A 15,306-nucleotide genomic window follows, 5' to 3' on the forward strand; every position below is an offset into this window, starting at 1 on the left:
ACACACACACGCACACACACATGCCCCCCCCCTCTCTCTCTGTGTCTCTCTCTCTAGCACCTTAAGGAAAGAGTCAGGATTGACCACAGGAACCCCTGAGGCGCTGATGGTGGTCCCCACTGTCTAAGGAGCAGCAGTGTCTCTGAGCTGCTTGCAAGTGGCCCATAACAAGCCAGTGCTTCACAGAGCAGGCTCAGGCATAGGTTTGACTGGTAACTTGCAGAATGACAAAGATTGTGATTTGAGGTCCCAGAAAAGGATAGGAAAACTCCACCAGCCAAAGCCCTAATTATCACAGTTGCCCATATGTTCACAGGCACAGATTTTTTTTTTCCCAGCTTTGGTCTCCTGCTGTGCTTCTCTGTGTCACTATCTCTGGGCTTGGCTGCTAGAAGGATGTGTACACATGTCTTGTTGGAGAAGGAAGGGCAATAGCCTCACCACATTTTTTCCTCCTCCTATTTTCTCTTCTCGTCTCCCATTTCTACTTGTTTTCTCCTGCAAAACTAGTTCCCTGCTTTGCAGAAGGAAGCTAAGCCCTTCATTATGTATTCCTCCCCTCCTTTGGTAATGTGGAGTCCAGACTCCTTATGCATGCAGATAGGAGCTTTTGGGAAAATGGGAGGTTTTCTTACATGCTTGTGGACAGTTATTAAATGCTTCCAGAAGGAGGTGCAAAAACATACTTTCCACCTCTTAAACACAGCATTTTGCTCTCTGTAGTGAAAAGGGAAAGCACCTTCACGTCTCAGGAAGTAAGATTGGTGAGGGAGATAGCAGGGATTACAGGGTGCTGCAGAAAGAGGGGAGAGGCAGAATAATCAGGCTTAATTATATTAGTTTTGAAAAAGGTTTTCAATCTTTTCTGTGGATAATTTTATCCTGTAACGGCTGGGAAGATGGAAAACACAGCATTCAACAGTCTTTTTTATTAGCTGTTGCTTTTATACAATTTGATTTTCATTTGTTGAATACTCTTAGATCTTGACATTTCCAACTTCCTTACACATAGCTCCAAGATCTTCCAAGCATCATGCTCCTTCCCTTCCCCTCCCCTCCCCCTCCCCTTCCTCTTTTCCTCTTTCCCCATCTCCCTGTGTATCTCTGTGTCTCTATCTCTGTGTCTCTGTCTGTCTGTCTGTCTTTCTTTTTCTCTTTCGTCTTTATTTCTTCATTTCAAGTTTGGACGTTGACAGTGGAAAGGTGTTTAGAGGGATATGGACCAGCTGCATTGTCATCCTTGACCTACCCAAAGAGTTCAGAGTGCTATCACAAGGGCAGTTGGGGTGGGAGAGGGAGAGGCCTGGGGCTTTGGGGTGTGTCCAAGGCTAGCTCAAAGCTCACTACCTGCCCACCTGTAGGATTCAGCCCTAGAGTTCTTTGTGATCCTGTGGTACTGCAGTGTTTCCCCGCCAAGTTGATCATTCTTTGGAGTGGAAATCATAGAGCTCCTATGCTTTTAATCTTTCTGAGTAATTGTTCCTCGTACTCACACTGCAGAATCTAAGTGAGGAGTGCTTTTTCCATTTCATCAGAGAGAGCAGTGAGCGGAGGATGCAGGGCTCTTGCCAGGATGTCATGGAACCTGAAGCATAGAATCCTGGACATGCTGTTCGTAGGACACAGTAGTAGGGCTTAACTGACAGAACCTGGGCACCAGAGCCCACAGCTTAGGGCCTCCAGTTCTACATCACCAGCCATTGTGCCTCCTTATATCTCCATTTCCTCATCTGTTCGCCAGAGATAACTGCTATTTTCTTTTCTTTTTTTTCTTTTTTTGCCAGTCCTGGGGCTTGAACTCGGCCTGGGCACAGTTTCTGAGCCTCTCTGTAGTCAAGGCTAGCACTCTACCATTTGAGCCATAGCACCATATACAGCCTTTTCTGTTTATGTGGTACTGAGGAATCGAACCTAGGGCTTCATGCACGCTAGGCACGTACTCTACCACTGAGCCTCATTCCTAACCCTATAACTGCTATTTTCTATAGGAGTGAATGGCAGGGTTACAGGAAGCACTATCCTTGGAAATATCGATGTGTTCCAAATAGCTAGAGCACGTGCGTGCATGTGTGCACGCATGCAATCACGCAAGCAATATGAGATGAGGTGAATTTTATCATTGACCTGAACCCTCAACCTTCTCTCTGAGTTGAGGAAGCCTCATCCCTGGGCTTTATCAGGCTTTTCTCTGATGCCTACCAGGAGCCCATAGGTCATGCAGTGTACTGGAGGCTGGGCAAGCACTACTCACAGGTTAGCTTGCCTCCTAAGTCCAGCAGTTGCAAAACAAGTCCATTTCATCAGTATGCTGGGATGCGTAGCAGGAAGGTGAAATCTTCAACCACCTGTACCGAGTCATAGTCACTGAACATCCTGCTATCTTAACTGCTCTCCTACTAGACACTATGCCTTGCTAACCTGCAACTGTAACTTTTGTAGAAAGCAAAAGGACTAGGAGTGGAATCCACCAGCACAGCACCATGCCTGGATTTAGCGCCCCCTGGAACTAGGGTGACTTGGGCCTATGGAACCAGCATGTCTTCTAGCAGAACTCTGTATGTTGAGAGGCTCTGGCATAAACTCTGACAGCCCATGGACCTTGACTGCTTGGACTGGCCAAGACCTTGTCTTCTGTGGTTGGCCATGGTAGGAACAAGTATGCTTTGAGGCCAGGCAGATGTCACTCTAGTTTCTACCTTGATCACAGGGAATAGCCTTGTGGCTCTACGCTCATTTCGTTTATGCTTTCTGTAGCCTCAGTTTCCTTATCTTGGAAGTGCAGATAGTGAAACGAACCTGCCAGTTATCTTAGAATGAGCGATAATTTATATAAAAAAAACATCAGAATACACCCCTGAATATTATTTCCTTCCACTTTTCTCTTCTGTAAGAAATGTATGGACATTCATTAATGTTGCACTGATTTAAGTCTGCCAAATGCTAGACTCAGAAATGGTTCAGACAGGTGGTTCTTGTCTCCTCATGGGAGGGAAGAATGTCTTGAGGATTAGAACACCAGATGAGAGGAAATTTGTGTGCTGGCTTCTCTGACTCCTAGTTCTAGTGGAAGATCTTGTCTTACTTTTTCCAAACTCAGCAGCTACCCATTTGAGGGAGCATCAGAGCTAGCATCTAGATTTAAACCAGGGGAAAAGGGAGAAACTTAGAAATGTGTGTGTTCTTCCTGGATTCTAGTTCTTCCCCCAGAATGTGAGGTTCCCTCCTGTCCCTCTCATACATGCATGCTGCTCTCCACTGCTGCAGTGATCAGCCATCCATTCCTTCCTTTCTGACCTTCAGTGTGGGGCATCTTAAGAAAAGACTGATCAGATCCTGCCAGCCCTGCACACTCTTCACCCATGACACTCCACAAAGCCTGCCTATTCCAGGCATACCTGTCTCACCCTGGTCACTTGATAAATCAGTGGGTGTGTTCAGGAAAACAAGATGTTCTAGTGTTCAGTAAGCATGGGAAAAGTGCCCAGCCCCATTCAACATCAGGGAAATGCAGAGCCCAGCTACAAGGAGAGGAATGGCCAAGCAGAAAGATGGACCCCCAAGTTCTGAGAAGGATATGCCTCAGGGCAAATTTGCAAGCATTGCTGGCAGCAGCTTACATTGACATAGATATTTTATGACCTGTTGTCTAGGATCTGGTAGAGTTGAGCATACGAATGCCCTGGGTCCCAGGAGAAGTATGCTAGTAGGTTCCTAGAAATGCTATGAAATGTTCCTAGTGGCAACATTCATGATAGCCCCAAATTATCAACAGAGAATTGATTAATTACAGCAGGAGTGAGAATGAGTCATCTGCATTATAGGCGTTAATATGGAAGACTCCTCAAACACAGTTAGGCGAAAGAGGCCAGACAGAGATGCATGCCTGCAAATTGTGTTATCTATTTGTCTAAAGCTCAAAAACAGCAGAACCAAATCTGTGGTGGGTGGAAGCAAGGAGATGGTTAGGCATGGGAGGGTTTGTGACTGGAAGGAGGACGTGAAGGTTGGGGCAAGGTGAGACCAGCGTGCCCACCTAGTGAGGGTTCACCTCACTGGGCACTGGAGGCTGGGCTCTTCTGACTGTTACTGTGCTAGACAGGAAAAGGCCAGCTGGGTGGTTCAGTGGCCTCTGCTGCCCATCACCACCTTACACCCTCCTTGCTGTCCTGCTAGGCTCTGCCAAGGGCTTTTTTCTCCAAAGACCAGGGGGCCTAACAGGTCCTGAATTACTGTTCCAGCTAGGCTGCACACATGTATTTTTTCTTTCCTCCTCACTGACTACAGGGCAAGAAACTGAGAAAGGTTACACACCCTGCTCAAAGATGCACTGGGACATGTGTGGGCCCTGCTGCAAGCCCAGATCTGAATGTGTAGTCTTCTGGGACCTTGTCTCCTGTGAGTTCCTATAACTCAAGTGTCCCCCACTCCTGACCAGTGTGATTATATATCTGTTTCTACTGTGAAAGAGTTCCCAGAATACTGTATCTGGAGCTCTAGTGCAGGGAGCATGGGGCGTGGGCACAGGGTGGAGGCTGGGTGTGAGGCTGGCTTGCCCAACTGGTGCTAGCACAACAGGCTCCCCTGGAGCCTGGCATCCGATAGCAGATTTGAGTACTCACCCCATCATTTTGTACCTACCTGTTAACATCAGTGGTTGCCTCTGTTCTCACTGTGAAGGTCTAAGCACTGAGTTATTGCGGGCTGGTTCAGAAGGGGTGATTCATCACCCCAAGGGATGGGGATGCAGATGCAGTGGCTGGCATAGACTAGGTGCTCAGTAAATGTTTGTGTGTGTCAGCAGTACGTGGTGACACAGCGGAGTTTCAGGAAAGGAGGGGGGGCTTTGCCCACCGTGCTGCTTGGTGAAAACTCTGTTGGAGAATCAACAGGATGCTTGCTGCAGCCAGAAGGGAAGACGCGGTGAAGCTGTGGCTCTGGGTGGACAGTCCAGCCTCGGACAAGGTGCTCGGGCCAAGCGGGGAGTAAGGCTGTACAAAACGGATGCTTGCTGCAGCCAGAAGGGAAGACGCGGTGAAGCTGTGGCTCTGGGTGGGCAGTCCAGCCTCGGACAAGGCGCTCGGGCCAAGCGGGCAGCATGAGATTGTGAGTGGCCTGGCTGGCATGCGTCACCTTCACTGAGCAAACATAATGTTGGGAGTTCTTGAAGGCTAAAAGCTAGAGAGACGTTTGAGCATGAGTGCCCAGGAAAATAATGGTACCATTAAGAGAAAAAAATGATTGAACCACTCCGCTTGTGGAAGGTGATGAGTTTAATTCTGGACATGTGGTGATGAGGCAGAGATGGCCAGCAAATGATGGAGACACGTCAGGCAGGGAGCTCTGTGCTTACAAGATGATAGTCATTATGATTTTGTGAGCCTGTGCAGTGTCTGCCAAGCCCCTTCCTTTTCATAAGTTATCACTAATCCTGGCAGCAGCCCTGCAAGGTAGATTATATTACACATGTTGTACAAATGAAAAAACTCGGAAGCAGGCTGAGCAAGCTGCCAGAAGCCATGCAGCTGATAGATGAAGGCAGGTCCATAGAGCTCCCGAGTCAGCTCCTGCCACCATATCATGCTGCCTCCCCACGAGGGCTCAGGAAGAGACGCTCCAAGAAGGCTGTGTCCCCAGGCTGAGTGCTGCTGGACAAGAGCCTGCCTCCTCCACCTCTCTTGGAGCGCCTGAGCCATATGGCCTCTGCCGTGGGAGCAGCTGGGTTGGGGTGAGCCGAACACAGAGGAGGTAGAGAAAATAGGTATAAGAAGTTTCATCAGAGAGGATGTTCGTGGCTTTAAGGGGGAATGATGTAAGCATGTTTAATAAGGAGGGATCCAAGGGAAGCACCCGTCCTGAGTTAGAGGAGGAGATGCCACGGAAGGGCATCTCCTCTGCCTGGAGTAAACGAATGGTGCATCTCATGGCCGCACCTGCTCAGATGTTGCCAGTTGTCCTGTTCTGTCAGGCCTAGGGCTGACGCTAGGCATTTAGAGTAGGCTTACCATTTGGGAGGTGAGACAGGTGGTAAGGACTCTCTGTGTGAGACGTCTGCAGAGAGCAGGGGGCAGAGGAGGAAGTGGTGCCAGTGACCCGAAAAGAGTACAGTGAGACGTAGGGAGCACTGAGGAGGGACAGCAATGACAGTGACCTGAGACAGGGAGATGAATGAGACACGGCGAGGAGGAGCCTGCCTCCAGCCCACGGAGGAGAGTGCTTATTTGTTTATTGCTGAGGTCACTTTGGAACCCAACCCAAAGGACTTTGGAAGATTTTTGAATCCAGAGGTTATTTACCAAGTTGGTATAAACAGGATGTCCAGTCAACAGTGTTCACCATTTCTCTTTTGCTAGATGGCACCACTATAAAAGGGTTTTCAACATGTACTGAAACTGCATAGTGAAATGGCATATTGCTTAGAGACCTGTGACTGCTTTCTTACAGGATGGGGTTCTTTATTCCTGTCTGGTGGATTCATGTCCTTTGATAAGAGTAATCTGAGACATAGAAAGATACAGAGAAATTGAGAATCAGTTAGCTCTTTCACTTGGGAGCATAGGGCCCCAAGGCAGTTATTTAGTTGGAGAATCACTTGGTACAGTGGTGAGCATTTGGGCTTCGGATCTAGATTGCTTGAGTTGGGACTGTGTCCTCCCCATTGATTTGTTATGAGGATGATGCAGACACTTAGATCCTTGAGTCTTGGAGGTCTGCTTCTTTGCAAGAATGGCACTATTAATTACATTTTGTGTTTACATATGAAAGATATAACATTGAAACTACCCTCTAGAAGTATATTCTGTATTAGTGGTAGCTGCTTTTACTATTGCCAGTCAACTCATAACGGTAGAACTGCTGTTCTTCTTGTCTTTAGAGGTTGTGCATAGTTAATAGTAGAGCAGGGGCTCTTCTACCTCCTCCTCTACTTCTACTCCTACCTCCTCTGCTTCCTTCACCTCCCTCTGCCTTTTTCTTCCTCACACTACCTTCCTCTCAACCACTCCCTTCACCTCCTCTATTTCTTCCTTCACCTCTACTTCCTCTGCTTTCTTCACCTCTTTCCCCTTCATCCTCTATACCTCAGCCGCCATCTCTACCACCTCCATCTCTTAACTCTTCCAACTCCATCTTCACCACTTCTGTCACGTCCACCAACTCCATCACCTGACTTGCAGCATTACCTTCACCTTCACCACCTCCACCACCAACTGTACATCACCAGCACCACGGCTCCCTCCTCGGACACCACTGCTACCCCTACCACCACCACTTCCGTCCGCTCCGCCTGCCTCAGTCCACTCTGTGTTGCTTCATGTGGTCTACTAAAGATGTTTCTCTACCTCACAGTCTCATCTCAGACTTTGTGGAAACCATGTCGTTTAGCTCACAGAACCTCAGTGAGATGCTTCAACTTCTGTTCACTTGGAGCGGCTGTGGCTTTCCCGGGCCTTGCAGCCCTGCTTCTCTGGGCAGGTATCCTAGCATGGGCCTCTGAACTGGCTTCCCACCTTCTCCTCACTTAGTGTAGTGCCAAAGTTATATATGTGATGGAGTTGGGAGATTTGGGAAGCATTACTGCAAATGAAAATAACAATACTTGGAGAAGTTAAGACACAGCCAGTCATTTACAGCCATTAAACCTCACATCCTTCATGAGTTCTTATAGAATCTACTTTTGTAAAATACAGCAGTTCTGATCTCCTAGGTAGTTTTGAAAATCAAATGAGTTAATACAACATTGCTAGCACATTTTGCCTCTGTTTCTAAATCTACTTTTCCTAGTGCCAGTAACATCTTATTGCTCATGCCCTGTGTGAAAATCACTGGTCAATAATTTTACCTGACAGCCTCCTTTGACCTTCACAGTGGGCCTAAGGGCTGGGTGGTAACAGAAACAACTGACCTGGTTTGTGTGCTGTGTGAAAGTATCCAAGGGGTTCTGAGCAAATCACATGTGTACCAATTTGTTACAAGTTCAAAGGAGTTTACGGACAGGAACTCTTATCCACCCCTGTTTTACAGGTGTCACATAAGTGATTTGGGATCGTAGGAAGTAGTTGGGCTTTGCTGTCCATAGGCCCTAAATTTAGTGGATCATTTATTTATCAGGTGACAACACCAGCCCAGCTTCTGAGAGATTGCTTGGCTTATATTTAAAACCATCCACATGGAATTTACCCCTAAGTAGAATAGTTTAGTACAATGAACTTCTCTTTCCTTATCCAAATTTACTTTACTCTCTCTTTTTGTCTTTTGTTGTTCACTTAAGTACTTCAAAGCAAATGCTGGTGACCTTGCCCTTTCCACACACACACATGTCAATGTGCATCTCTTGGAACGTGTGGACACTTTCCTACCTAACGGCAGTGTCAGAGGATGGACACCAATTCTGACTCCTTTTCAAGACTATCGTATATGTTGTTTTTATTGTTTGTTTCTTTTTGGCATGAGTCAGGAACCAACAGAGTCACCATGTTGCATTCGTTTTAGGCATTAAATCACTCATCATCTAGGTAGGACACACTTTTTCATGCCAGTGGCTTATACAAATCCCTGAAGTTTTTAGTCTCTTTTTTCCCTTCGATGCATTGAACCTGGTCCAGAGGAGTAAAGATAAATGCTGCAGGGAAAGCCTTATTAGGAAAGGGGAAATTTTCATGTAAGGCCAAGGGCTAATCTCACGGTTAAGTTGATGTTCACTGCTGCTGATTTATGTCATTTCCTCCATTATTGTTGCTAAGGTCCTTGTAAGCCCAGGCTCAATCAGCATCTCCTCTTGAAGTGGTTTCTGCAGCATTCCTCACAGCAGCTGCATTAATATGCAACGTTTCCTGCTCCAGGGTTACCATGTGTTGGTTTTTCCCACTAGTACATTAAGTCTCCTAAATAGGTACTTAGGGCTTGAAGAGCCAGACGTGCCTGTCAATCATGTGCTCAGGTTACTACCTATCCTTGCCAGGGAAGACTCCATTAAACAGATAATTTTAATTAGCTACTCCAAGGCCTTTTCCTTTCCTTCCTCTCTCAGCTCCTCCATTCCAGGCCTTGATCAGTTTGATTTGGCCAGGGCATTTAACAGCCTCCCTGTTCCTACCCCTTTTGTGTACTTCTGGAAAGACCCATCTCCCTTCCTTTATGTGGCTAGTGTTTTCAGGATGTTTTGTTTTGAGCCAGAGTCTTGCTTACATAGCCTCGGCTGGACTTGAATGTGTGATCCTTCTGCCTCCACTTTCTGAGGCTGGGGTTACAGGCATGTATCACCACACTAAACATGGCTGGTGTTTTTATTCTGGAGCACAGGATCTTCAGGTCTGCCCTACTAATTGTCATCTCACTAGAACAGATGAGTACAAGATGGAGGGAAGTGGGTCTGGCCTGACCCTTCTTCCTCAGCCTCAGCTGGGCAGGCTTCTGGGGCTAAGGCTTCTAAGTACGTAGACTATAAAGGTCTGCCAGGGACCTTATGTCTGAAAATCTGTCTCCTCTCCCCCAAGCTAAATTAGACATTGTCTGGTCTTGGGCATCTTCTCATTTTCTCTGAATTCTCCAGAGTGCCCACAGTGAGCAAGTCTTTTCTGTGAGCAACTTCTGAGCTGAGGCGTGGTGCATCTGGATCGGCGATTTGAATTTATTTAGTGCGACTAGATGTTCTCTCTCAGTCTCTCCCTACCTTGTGCTTCAATTCCCTCATATCAGTGCTTGATGCACCCTTTCACTCTGAAGATTGTTCTCTGAGATAGAAAATGGGAGTTTAGTAGTTCTTTCTCTCTATCTTCTATTAACTCAACACCTTTCACCCCAATATAAGCCTATCCTTCTTGGTCCTATCGCTCCTAATGCAATTTTAAGAAGCTCCCCTCCACCACCCTATCCTTAACATTTTCCAAAGGGTTCAGCTTGCCTGGGCTGCAGCTCTCCTAACCCTTTTCTCTCAGACCTGGGACATTCCTTATTAGAAGCAAACCATTTCTGTGAAAGCCCCTCCGTAGCCACTCTGAGACCCTTGGTCAGGGGGTTTAGGATCTCACTTCTAGAAATACATGGTAGAAAATTACTCTGTAGGCTTCAAGTTGTAGATCTCCCTTCCTACAGAGGCCTGGCATGGCCTTCCAAGCCCCATCTCCCACCCCTACTCTGTGAATAGCAAACAGGATGAGAGGCTTGCTCTGGGCAAAGGGTTTTAAAACAAATTTCAGAGAAGTACAATGATGAGTGATCTCAAAGGGCATTTGTGAGCTGTAAGATCCTGGCATACCCTGTTTGCTATAAGGCCGAGGATAGCTCTATAATGAAGAATTGTCGCTAGTGCCAAGGAGCTGGGCCTGGGGGTGTGCACCTATAACCCCAGCATTTGGGAGGCCAAGACAGGAGGATTAAGAGTTTGAGGTAAGGGCTGGGAATGTGGCTGTGGCTTAGTGGTAGAGTGCTGGCCTAGCATGCATATGAAGCCTTAGGTTCAATTCCTCAGCGGCCACATACACAGAAGAAAATGGAGATGGCACTGTGGCTTAAGTGGTAGAGTGGTAGTCTTGAGTGAAAGAAGCTCAGGGACAGTGCCAAGGCCCTGAATTTAAGCTCCGTGACTGCCCCCCCCCAAAAAAAGTTTGAGACAAGCTTGGGCTACTGCATAACAAAGCCAGCCACTAGTGGTTCATGCCCATAATCCTAGCTGCTCAAGGGTCTGAGATCTGAGGATCACAATTTAAAGCCAGCCTGGGGAGGAAAGTTCATGAGACTCTTATCTCTAATTAACCACTAAAAAGTCAGAAGTAGAGCTGTGGCTCTAGTGGTTGAGCACTATCCTTGTTTATAAAAACTTAGGAACAGTGCCCAGGTCCTGAGTTCAAATCTCAGGACTGGCATCAAAAAAGAAAGGAAGAAAGAAAAACAAGTGAGAGGATGATGGCTCATGCCTATAATCCTAGCTACTCAGGCTGAGATCTGAAGGGTTGTGATTAGAAGCCAGCCTGGGCAGAGTCTGTAGCACTCTATCTCCAATTAAACAGCAAAATGCCAAGAGGTGGGGCTCAAGTGGTAGAGTGCCAGCTGTAAGCAAGAAAGTTGAGCAAGCATGAGGTCTTGAGTTCAATATGCAGATTTCCTCTGGAGAATCTTAGGTAAGGCCTAGGAATTCGCATCTGAATGAGCACACAGAGGTGATGTTGACATTCACAGACAGTGTGGATGGTCTAGCACTGTTTGCCACTGGTGGGTAAGGACCTGAAAGTCCTCCACGTCTTCTCTGGTATGAAGGCTTCCAGCACTCCCCAAATTGCCCTTTCCTGAGCTCAGGGACATTTTGGCCACATCTTTGCTTTTTCTCTGGCCCAGGTTTAGGCACAGCACCTTGTTTCTTTGGAGAGCCCAGGTTTTCATCAACTATTTATAGGCCTAGGAGGGTAAAGAAGACACTGTAGTGGTTAAAGGTGCACTATTCCTCTAGGCCACAGTTTGCTTGAGGCAGGGATCCTGCCAGTTTCCCTTCACCCTTGGTTTAACAAGGTATGTTTTAGCTTAGTATGTATGCATGTTTTTGACAGAGACGGCTGTTCTGTGCCTTCCAGTCAGGACTTGGGGGAAGACCTGTGACTCTGCAGCAGCATCACTGCTGTGCACTTGGGCACAGCTGATCATCAGTGTCCACAGTCTCCTGGATGCATTTGTGTATTTCAAGTCAGCATTTCCCATACCACTGGCTTTCAAGGCCTTTACAGGTGTTGAGAGCATCAGTGCACAGTCCATAAGGCCTGTCAATGACAAATCCTCTAGATAGGAAATAGTGCAGGAGTGGGAGATACCACAGGACCATTTGTCCTTCCTGTATTGCTGGAATGAGACCTGGTAATGGCTCCTATGCCCTAAGGACCAAGCTCATCTTCTCCTGAAGTGTCATCCTGCCTTACTGCATTTGTTCATCCTTTGAAGGGCACTGCTCAGGGCCTGCTTTACTGCCAGGGTATGGCAGAGTGAGAGCTTAGGAGGGAAGACTTCATGGTCTGAGGTCAGCCATAAATACTCTAGGTGCATTCAGTATGCTCTCCTGCCCTGCAACTACCCACTTAGAACATAGGATACAGATGCTAGTTCCACCTAGGCGTGACTCCAGTTGGCCAGCTAGAGTGACATAACCCACAGAAATAGCCTAGCAGGAGTGCTGCGATAAGTCCTCCATGTTGTCATGCTGTATCTCTGGCTTCTGCATGTCTTGGAACACTGAACAGATAGGTAGGATGGCTTCTCCCAGATGCATATAACTTCGACATGCTTGTACAGCAGGTGGCCACCAGCCCTAGATCCCAGTGTTGTGTGCCTAAAGTACTGAGACCTTACTAGAGGCTTTACCTCCAGTCATACCCCATCTCATGATTGGCAGCATTGTATTGTAGGAACTCAGTACCTAGAGTCTACTGAGTTGCTTGGTAAGTTATGAAAGTAGAACTTACACCCAGTTATTCAACATCTTTATTCTTGCCTCCTTTGTTGAAACTATGATGTATCATTTATAAAGGCAAGAAAGATACATCTTCAGAAATGGAAATAGCCCACAGCCAGCAGAATCAGACACATTACTCTGATCATTCTGGATCACTGGCCAGATCATGTCCCTTCTAGACAGTCTCTTCCTGTGTCTCTTGGGCAGTGTTCATGCTAGGAACTGATAGAACACTATCAAGACAGCCTGAGAGTCCACTCTTGTTTGTGTCACCATTTATTGTAGGTACTTGAAAAGTGTTGACCTACAGATTTGCTCTTGTTCTTAGGGTCAATTAAAGTGTTCATAGGAAAACCAAACCTGAGAGAAGGCTTAGGAACATGATGTTGATGTAGCAGGGAAAAAAACCAAACCTTCTAGAGCCTATGTCAGGACATATGCCAGGGGTGGTGAGCTCAGGCCAGGCCACAGGGAGCTGGACAGTACCAGGATACCGACTCTGGCATCTACTCATGCTGCATGTGGTGTTGCCGTGTATGGTTCCACATTTGAAGGCTCCCTGTCACCAGGTGCACGAGCTTTGCCTGTGCTGCTGTCACCTTCCTCCTCCTCCTCCTGCTCTACTTGGTTCCTTCCTTCCCTATCCCTGTATTCAGACTACGTATTTCTAAACTACCCCTCCTCCTCATCACTACTGCATCTATTCCCTGGTCATCAGTAGTCTTCTGGCACTTAGTCCCAATCCATATAAGTCCACAACAGGGCCCTGCAAAAGCAATGGTGCTGTCACTAGTTCATCCTTCACAGAGCTGGGTTTCCAGTCCCCACCTGACTACTATCTGCTGGTGATTCCTCAGTGCCACCTCACACCTGCACCAGCAGATCACACCTACTGCTTCTCTGGGTGCTCGTGCTGCTCCTTTAGATCTCTGTTTCTGAAATGTCCTCTGTCCCACCAATCCTAGTCAGGTTCCACATCCCCTTTATAATTCAGCCAAGCCAGTGCCTCTTCCAGGAAGCCTCTTGATCCTGTTTCAGTGTCTCCAGATCTTGAATTGACTACACTGAAATTGGTCTGTCTTTTGCTCCAATCTCAATTCTCTGGGTAAAGAGATATCCTTCACCAGAATCCCAAGCAGGAAAAAAAGGGAGAGGAAGGTGTCCCATGTTGAGGTGACCACAGGTGCTGACAGGGGACAGACTGCCTGTGTCCTGCTGACCACTGCAGCCTCTGCCAGGGTATGGGCTTCCTGACCCCTAGTTAGCAGTCATTCCCCACCCCCTCCCCACCCCTGACTGGACATCTGAGGACCATCTAGGAACATTTTAAGAGCTTAGTGTTAAGCCTTCTGCTGGCCAGGTACATACTGCTGGCTGCCGTGTCATCTAAAAGTCATAGGAGAGCCTTCCTTGGGACATTTGGAACACTAGTAGTGAAGAGAAGAGGGCAGGAGAGAGGTAGGTCTGAGTTTTATATGTGGTGCTTTATTATCGGCCTCAAACACGTCTATGGAAAATTCTTGATAGCATCCTACTTTATGCTGTTTTAAATAAACCCATTCAGTTTAGTGGTGTTCCAATGCACTTAGAATCCTACAAGTCCAGGATTTAGACTCGAGCCCAGACAGGTCAGATTATTTACCCACCTTACACAGTATATGAAAAAGCCTCTTGGGAAAAAAAATTACCATATTTTATTTTTATTTGAGGTGACCAGAAGCATTCCTGTAGTGTCATAGATTCTCCCTGAGGAATGTTGCCGAGAAAGCCCATCGGCCCCGCTGTGCTTCCTGCTGCTCTCCAGGAGGAATATAGGTCATGCCATTGTCTCTTGCTAAATGGTTAGACTTGGCAAGCACTTTGATATTCTAATGGCATCTAATGAGAACACCAGCTTTTGGCAAAATAAGAGAATACATTGTAGGATCTGCTAATTTGCTGCTGGTGGTTGGATATTAGCCAGTGACTTTACCTCACCTAAGATAAAAGCTAACATTCGTTGCACACTTATAGTGCGCCAGATACTGTGCTAAGCATTTTATAAGTACCCTCTCATAGAACTGCTACTGGTAAATATTCTGTACTGTTTGTTGTGTGAATCAGTGTGCAAATAAGCTCACTGCAGAAGCCCGCCTCTAATCAAGCTCTTCTCCACTCGCCATCCAGAAGTGGGCGGTGCTGTGTGTGAGGGGAGGGGGCTTGGAAAGAGGCCTGGTGAGTTCAGTTGAGACAAAAGCAGCAGTGAGGTATTTGAAAAAGAGTTAATGTGAAGGGTGTTTGAGTCTAGTGAGAAGAAACTGAGCTCAGTTGCCAAATCTGTGTTTGCCTGTGCGTGAGAATCGGGTATGAGATAACAGAGTAGCTTGCCAGAACTGTGACAGTGTTGTACTGTCATCTTTGGTATTTGTATTATGTGACATTTTAAAAAGCGTGGCGAGGTATAATTGTTAACATTTTATGTTTTTTAAGGCAAATGTTTCATTAAAAATACCTCATTTCTTCCATAAGCACGTGATCTTAGAACATAAACAGCATTTTTAAATGTGATCACTGCAGTGGAGAATGGAGTCACCTCACAGAAACCCACTTTACAGCAGACTCTGAGAGAAGATGTATATTCCATTAAGACACACAGCTCCTTTTTTCCTTGAGATTGGCTCTCAAATATGTAAATGACTGAAGAATAAGAATTATGAGGCAAGTCAGAAAAAAAATCTGCATCAATAACATTTGAAGAGGGAAAGCAGCCAAGTGACTCAACAGATTGAGGAGTGTGAGCCGAATGGAGGGAATAGGTTTAAATGGAATCAGAGATGCATCCAGAGGGGTTTTCAAAGGAGAAACATCCAGACTATAAAGAGTGTAAATCACTGCTC

General features: G+C 46.7%; 1 protein-coding gene across 1 annotated transcript in view; it reads left to right on the forward strand.

Moving 5' to 3' along the window:
• Nucleotides 1-15,306, forward strand: part of Chchd6 (coiled-coil-helix-coiled-coil-helix domain containing 6) — a 219,521-nt gene that overhangs the window by 123,250 nt on the left and 80,965 nt on the right. The gene's annotated exons all lie outside the window — the stretch shown is intronic.

Source organism: Dipodomys ordii, unplaced genomic scaffold, assembly GCF_000151885.1.
Source record: "Dipodomys ordii isolate 6190 unplaced genomic scaffold, Dord_2.0 Scaffold153, whole genome shotgun sequence".
Classification (NCBI taxonomy): domain Eukaryota; kingdom Metazoa; phylum Chordata; class Mammalia; order Rodentia; family Heteromyidae; genus Dipodomys; species Dipodomys ordii.